An 8,629-nucleotide genomic window follows, 5' to 3' on the forward strand; every position below is an offset into this window, starting at 1 on the left:
GGAGTCATCGGTTATTTTGACAGCAGAATTTTTCTAAACTAAATGTTTACTTCCTAAAACAAGATAATCGGAAAACAATTTGCAGCTGTCGCCAAATCCAAAGAGTAAACTACATAATGCGCTAATTAACATTGCATTTAATGAGATATAATACTAGATATTAACATGTAGCACTTGTGGATCGCCATGTTACCTCAGGGTTCCCAGACCTCCAAGGGCTGCTCGATGACAACAATTTTAAGTAAAACAGGCCTGGCCAATTTAGGCCTGGTTGATGACTCTTGCTGCTGTCGAATGCGGTGAACTGTGCGGCTATGTCTCCCTAGATTAAGCTATACAGGGTGTCCCAAAAAAAAACGATATTCAACTTTGAATGGCTGTAACTCGAAAAGTAATAGAGTTAAAAAAATTTGGAAGGTCAGGATTTGTTCCCTATGTTTTTCTTCATCTCTCCACCAAAAATCAGACAGGTCGATGTATCCATAAGCGTTTGATAGAACTTTCAGTGACATGTGCTAAAATCGTGCTTGCGCAAAGTTTTAGCAAGATCATTTTGCCTAATCATTACGTTGTCTTGACATGTTTTCTTTTCGCTGCTTTTTTTTTTGTATCTATGGTGAGACAAAAACATGGCAATCTTTGGTGAGAGGCAATCATGACAATCTTTGGTGTGAGACAATCATGACAATCTTTGGTGAGACACAATCATAGCAATCTTTGCTGAGACACAATCATGACAATCTTTATCACCAAAGATTGCCATGATTGCCTCTCACCAAAGATTGCCATGATTGTCTCTCACCAAAGATTGCCATGATTGTCTCTTACCAAAAATTGCCATGATTGTCTCTTACCAAAGATTGCAATGATTGTCTCTTACCAAAGATTTTCATGATTTTCTCTCACCAAAGATTGCCATGTTTTTGTCTCACCAAAGATACAATAAATAAAACAGAGAAAAACTTCTCAAGACAACGTAATGATTATGCAAAATTATCTCACTAAAACTTTGCGCAAGCACGATTTTAGCACATGTCACTGAAAGTTCTATCAAACGCTTATGGCTATATAGATCTGTCTGACTTTTGGTGGAGAGATGCAGAAAAACATAGGAAACAAATCCTGACCTTCCAAAATTTTTCAACTTTCTCACTTTTCGAGTTACAGCCATTCAAATTTGAATATCGTTTTTTTGGGACACGCTGTATAATTGCAATACTGCAAGTCCTCTTGTTTTAATTCCTAGCAATTTTTCTTCTCTTCCTACGCTGCAAATCGTCTTCTTTTTACAACACTTCTCTTTAACTTCACTTCTTGTCTGTCTGTCTGTCTGCTACAAATCTTGTAATCGAAATTTCACTCACTTCTACTTATCCTATCGATCTGAAATTTTGCATACTTGTTTGAAGTTGGAGACAATGCATGAATCAAATGTCAAAATAAATGATTTTAAAAAGTAAAAAAAAAAAATTTCAATATTAAAAAAATTGAAAAAATAATTTTGTCAGCTACAAATCTTACAGGTAACTGATATTTGACACACTTTTACCTGTCTAATTGATCTGAAATTTTGCACACTTGTGTGAAGTCAGAGGCAATGCATGAATCAATTAATAGAATAATTAATTTTGAAAAGAAATTAAGTCGAGGCAATGCATGAATCAATTAATAGAATAATTAATTTTGAAAAGAAATTAAAATTTATATATTAAAAAAATTGAAAAATTAATTTTTTAATATACGAAAATTAAATGAGGAATTCATGGTAAATCTTTAAGATTGGAGACACTGGATTCTTTGGAAGTGTTGTCTTTAAAAAGTAATTTTTAAGCGTATATTATTTAGTTTTTTATTGTACGCGGTCCTCGCTAGTTACGAGAGTATAACAAACCAGTTACACGTTGCAACAAGAGCGTCACAAACCAGTTACACGTTGTAACAAGAGCGTCACAAACCAGTTACACGTTGTAACAAGAGCGTCACAAACCAGTTACAAGTAACAAGAGAGTCACAAACCAGTTACACGTAAAAACAAGAGCGTCACAAACCAGTTACACGTTGTAACAAGAGCGTCACAAACCAGTTACACGTTGTAACAAGAACGTCACAAACCAGTTACACGTTGTGTTGTAACAAGAGCGTCACAAACCAGTTACACGTTGTAACAAGAACGTCACAAACCAGTTACACGTTGTGTTGTAACAAGAGCGTCACAAACCAGTTACACGTTGTAACAAGAACGTCACAAACCAGTTACACGTTGTGTTGTAACAAGAGCGTCACACACCAGTTATACGATGTAACAAGAGCGTCACAAACACGTTGTAACAAGAGCGTCACAAACCAGTTATATACACGTTGTAACAAGAGCGTCACAAACAAGTTACACGTTGTGTTGTAACAAGAGCAGGATATCAACAGTGTGTCGTAGCTCATATATGAGCGGCTGTAGACCGACGCAGCTGAAGAATAATTAAACGAAATGAATTTTCACGACAAATGAATCACCTCTTGCTGGGTTTAATCCATATTAATTAATATGAGCCCTCTGCCCAAAATATCAAAGAACTTTACTAAGAAAAGGACTCAGGTGTGGCGTGCAACGTACAGCGGAAATAATTTACGAATGCAAAATGCGTCCAATTAACATGAGCTCAGTTCGCATTAAGTTCTCAGAACACCTAAGCTTATATTCAACTATACTGAGAATGTCGTTTTAACTCAACTGTTCGTGAGCTACAATAGCTTCCATTGGCAAATGAAACTTCAAGCAAATTAAATGGGATCATGGCATCTCAACTTTTTAAATTAAAATTTTGTCTCATAAACGCTCATGGTGTTTATCAGCTTGTAATTGTTTTTCACTAAGTTTTTTAGTACATGTGCTCGTTTATTTAATATATCGGTTTTACTCTCTTCGTGTGAATTTGGTCTTTCTATTGATTGCACTTGTATAGTTGAAGTTGCACTCATGAGACAGTTGATCCTCGACCTTTTTGTTATAGATCATAGATGTGATGATATTGCTTTAAGTTTTCTTTGTTCTTTTCCACCATTATAGGTCACAAAACTTGAAACCCAACCATCTTCTAACGGCTGTATATTTTACGCTGCATAGAAAATCATTCACGTTCTGAAATCCAATTTAATTAATCAATCGCATCGGTTCTTATTTTTCAACAAAATCCGAGCACCGTCGATGTTGCTCGCGCGGCTGGCGGTAAAGGGAAATATTTTACAGCCTAAAAGAAGGCTTGTGAGGCTACGTGGAAAGTCGCTCAAGTAGTCCGGCCTTGACCGGCCCCGTCATCTTCAAAAGAAGAAGCGCCGCTTGAGCGGCACAATTAACCTTCGTACCACTGATCGTGCTATGGCAACGTTACAATGGGGCCACGAATTTACTCTAAGTCTAAGTAATCTAATTTACGCAAATGGCTTCCTTTTGGAACAAAATTCCACGCTATAAATGAACTTGGACGAAAGCGAATTCTCACACTGCGGTCGTTACTGGCATGCATGACTGACTAAAGATTGCTATAGAAGCATACTTATTGCTCTTCGCTTCCGATAACCTTGCGTCTTGTATCAATGGTGTTTGCTCGATCCCTTCGAAAAGTTTCTTTAGCAAGTAGACGAGTAATTCTGCGTTTCAAGACTATAAATTAGCTATGGCACCAGACTTGCATGAAAATTCTTGTGGAATGACGATATTTTCTTTCATATGGATGAATTTTATTAATTTACTTTGATTCCATCAATTAGGAGAGGTTAAAGATGGCACTATACTCATGAAGCCTACGAGTTGGTCTCAGTCTTAGATATACTGTATGTACAACTAACTTCCCCTTCAGAGCCAAATTTTTCCCGCTTACTAAATATTGAACACGAAGAAAATCACCAGGTAATTTAAGGTACATATGATACACATTAAATGTATGATTATGAGTAGTATTTTCGAACCTTTCTTTGCTGTCAATCATACGCTGACGTAACTTTGATACCCAGCCATGTTACGGACATGAAAAGTATAGCACTTGAAAAGTAGTCAGATTTTCTGATCAGGTATAGATAAATACTTAAAATCAAAGAGAATAATTTCCAAAATACAAACTTTCAACCCACGATGCAGACATTATTGTCTAAAGAAACGTAATTTTAAGCTACATGATACCAGGTGGTTGGCCGATGAAGCTCGTGCGCTGCATCGGCTTGTGCATAGCGAGCTCCGCGGTCCACGGTCACACTACTAATCGTGAGCTTCACGTTAAATACATGGGCTCTAAACTAAATGGAATGCATACAAACATACACAGTGCCTATCTACGCTAATGAAGGCCACATATGGTGACAGGAGCAACCGTACTCGAGTGAGAAATGTGTTCATCAGATCTGCTTCAAACATGAGACAAAAATATTTCTGCGGAGTAAAAAATCACTGTTGGTAGCCATTTGACTTCCAGAGCGCCTGGTAGTAGCGCTCTGCCTAAATAAATAATAATCTCTTTTCGTCAATTAAAATATTTCCGATAATTTCTTAATTTCGTCTTTTTAACTTACGGTAGAACTTCAAAATTTCTGCCTGTATGGCATAGCCGTGAAGAAAAATGAATGATTCAAAATTTCTCTCAGGTTTTCGATAAATCATTTTCTTTGGTGCAATGAGTGGTATACATATATGAAAACATTTAAGTCTCCGTAAGCAAAATTGGATGTTTGTAACATGCTACGTTGGCGTCACTTCAGGGTTGCCGGCATCATTCATGAATCTCGACACATGATAAAAAAGAGAGAAAGTGCTTGTGGCATCACGAAAATGTTGCGCAAGTGCCCGTGCGGCTCTGATAACGTGCAAAGACTAATACATCCCCACGTCCATCACTTCTGAAAGAGTTTACTTGTCTTCCAAGCCTTGATCCATATTTCGAGAGCTGAGGTTGAGTACCGCAGAGTATCTGTTGTTGACAGCAGCAAACGCTGCGTGAGCAGAAAAAAATTCTATAAATTTCTTCATATCCAAGCTGCTTGCATTTTCTTTTTGTCAAAACATGTTCTCAATTTCTTCTAATACATAAGTAAGCACTCAGGCGGTATTAAGTGTTTATCATGCTAGCAGCTGATCACGATGGCAACTCATTATGCGTAACTGCATTACGCGTAATCGAATCCAGCGTTGGGCGCGCTGCCCATGCTGGCAGTGCCGTGCGTCTGATGACCTGCGCATGCGCCATCAGCGCAGTGCGGCCACTGACGACCCATAATTGAGAAGCACGGAGGTTGAGTAAGTAGATGACGACATAAAGACAGGGCTGTCTCTTCTCATCATGACAGAGGGAAACTATTCAGAATGAATAACCAAGACCAGGAACAGAATTCTCATTAGCCTAGTTATTAAAATGATAATTTTATTTTAGGGATCACGTTGACAGCGACGACGCCATTGAAGCGCTGCAGGGTAACATGACAAGGTCGACGCTTGAGCTGATTTTGAACAATAGGCTGTTGTGATTGTTAGCTCAATAAAAGTAACCAGGCTTTCAGCTATTAAAAAAAACTAGCCGCTCTCCGCCATATATGTCGTTAATTGACCACATGTACAACCAGTGCAAATTTTGACAAACGTGTTTCGTTAAGGCTTGCGACGATTCCGAGAACTCAGCTACATTCTCGGGTGACACAATCGCGTCCGCGTGTGGCAGGAGCTGCAATTAGGAGCGCCACAGTCATGGATGTTCTTTGTCGCCGCGCTCCTCCTATATAGCGCTGCCAGCAAATGAAGCTGTCGTGCCTGATGCCCTCATACACCAGGTGGCGGGACTGCAGTTGCAGGTGTCATGCCGGGAATTTCGTGACACGCTGTAATTAATGAGACGCTGCATCGCTGGGAGGAGGTATGACCCACAATTTGACCAATTAAATAACTCTAAAATCTCAAATAAGTTTATAATATTGAACAGGCAAGTAAATTATATTTTGTATTCCATTACAACTAAAGAAGAAATGACTAAATCAGAATGCTTCAATTATTTTTTAATATATGCACCTCAATTTTTGTCACTAAACTATGAGTATGACGGCAGTTATTAGTAAACTAATGTCTGTTACGATCTAGCAATTCAGACAAATTTCCTACGTGTGCCCAGCATTTACGTATTTCCGGCCAAGCTTCATAACCGATACATTCATTACATTTGACGAAATTTATACCTGGTGGCATAAGACAACTTTATTTATAATTTTTACTAAATAATGCTCTAAATAAAGTTTTATAAATTTGAAACTCATCGCAAGTCTTGCGACTCGTACATGTTTTGACGGCCGACTTTTTCATATCCGCAATCCAGGCGACCGCGTGCCGCGCGTGTGAACGAGTACGTCGCTCACTAAGAAGCGGCGGACAAATAAGAGCAGATGCGTCTTCGTTTAGAGTAAGGAAGAACGTAAGGTCGGCGTAGAATAACCACAAGGGTCATGGTCGTGTTACCGTTGGTGGAGTTATTGATAATAATTAGTGGGTCGCTGCTGACGAGATCCCAGCTCGTCATGAACCATGTTTTCCGACTTACAAGCTCATGTCAGAACGATGGCAGTTCATCGACTTAGCGCATGCCGATCATTTGTTCAAGTCTAAAAGCTTTGAGCCGTTGCTGATCGATGAGTTGTGATGTATGCGCAAATTTTGATGTATCGTGTGATGGATGCAAGCTTCTCACGTATATTTGGGTCGAGGTTAAATTTTCTGTCTTTTGAACGTAAGCTTCAATCCTCGAATAATGGAGATCAGTAACGATGATATTTAATATGAGTGAAGGCATGATACTTATCAAAGGCACCTATCAGGCGCCCGTCATCCAGAGTGTCTCATTTTGATTCCACCACCTCTGGACGTTCAAGGATTATCTTCAGTTTGAATTCTATACTCCATACGAAAATGCGATTCTATTTTTAAAATTGACCTTAAAAATGTTGTCTCTCAAAACTAGAGAAATATATTGAGTAAAAATAAAAATTTTTACCCCAGTTAAGATGCTGAGTCGACTGCCCTCCTCGTATATTGGTCGTGATCTACAACCGTCGATGCCCGATCTCATAAACAATGTAAGCAGCGAGCGCATTAACTCCTTGATAATGAGCTTTGTCATGCCTGCACCATGCACGAAATGGTTCTCAACCCCCTTTGCTTAATCGAACTTTGATTCTTTAGATGAGAGGTGCTAATGACCTTTCATTTGTCACATCCTAAGCACGACTTCCAATTGCGGGGAGCGGCTCGCATTTCGTCATCGCTTCAAGTAGACCTATCGCTTACTTTGCATTTTGAAGTGCACTGAAGTGACGTTCTCAGACTTGAAGAAGGAGCTTAATGGCTGAACAGGGTCATTCAACGGAGCACGTTCTCTTCTTTACTCAGTGGCCAATACGGCCTAAAAATTGCGATCAAAGGGCATGATCCATTGTGTGGACCACCTCACCAAACGTGAAGTCGTCAAAAACAAGTGAAAGTGAGGACACTGTGGACTATCTGAACTAGTCGGTAGGCGGAGATTTTCTTGGGATTTCTTCTCCGGATACATTGATCCTTATTGGCTCGACAGTTGTTACATGTTGCATGTTAGCTCACTCAGCGACCTATGAGTAAGCTAATTTTAAAAAGGTGAAACCACATAAGTAAAATCATTGGCGTAAATCCGAAAAATTTATTAAATTATATTAGGTGAATCGGAGTAACTATAAACGATCAATAGAACCTATATATATTTTTTTAATTCTAAAGTTCACGTAGTAAAAAGTGCTGCATGAGTCCAATGCTTGTATAGAGCATTGCTGACGACCATCGAGGACGAAGAAGCGGGCATCATCTCGATTACATCCGTACCTTGTCAACCTCAATTAACGTGATCAAACGCTGAATTCCTTCGTTTGTGTGCACTGAATCGACTAATTATTTCGAGAGGTCGTGAAATTACTTTTGTCACGATTCCAAACCGTGATAATCGGTAGGCACATGTCAACTGAACAAATATACAGTAAGTATAACTTCCGCTTGATTGCACCAAATTTTTAAAAGGCCAGCTTGTAATATATTCTATTTGCTTCAAACATCAAATCACGTCGAAACGAATTACATCGAAATTGTTTTGAACTATTCAAGTTTGCAGATATTAAATTGGGAATATTTTTTGTATTAATCCTCATTCTATGGTGGTTTGTTTTTCATGGATATGTAAAACTTCTTCATAACTGCAAAATTAATGAGCACTAGAATCTTACCGCACCGTAAAGCCCGTATTCGCAGCGCTATACAATATGTAGAACGTCTAAACGTGTAACTAAGCTTTAAGCATCCTGCATAATTCTGTTTCAAACATCATACAGTTTCTCTGAGATATTTGAATTAGTTGAGTTTTATCCGAAGCTATTTCAAAAGTTTTCCGTTCTCTTGCGCTGTTTTAAAATGGCTTTCAAAGTTTTGACTGCAGTTTCCTTCAAGCAGCCTCTTCTCGCGAACTATAAAAGACATTACAGGTAATTAACATTTCAACACCCGTGTTGTCAGAATAGATTTTTTCGTTTCGTAATCTTGCGAACATTTTCTGATGATTCGGACAGTCAAATTAGTCGAAATTAAACA

The sequence above is a fragment of the Hyalella azteca genome, unplaced genomic scaffold (assembly GCF_000764305.2).
Source record: "Hyalella azteca isolate HAZT.00-mixed unplaced genomic scaffold, Hazt_2.0.2 contig14641, whole genome shotgun sequence".
Lineage (NCBI taxonomy): Eukaryota > Metazoa > Arthropoda > Malacostraca > Amphipoda > Hyalellidae > Hyalella > Hyalella azteca.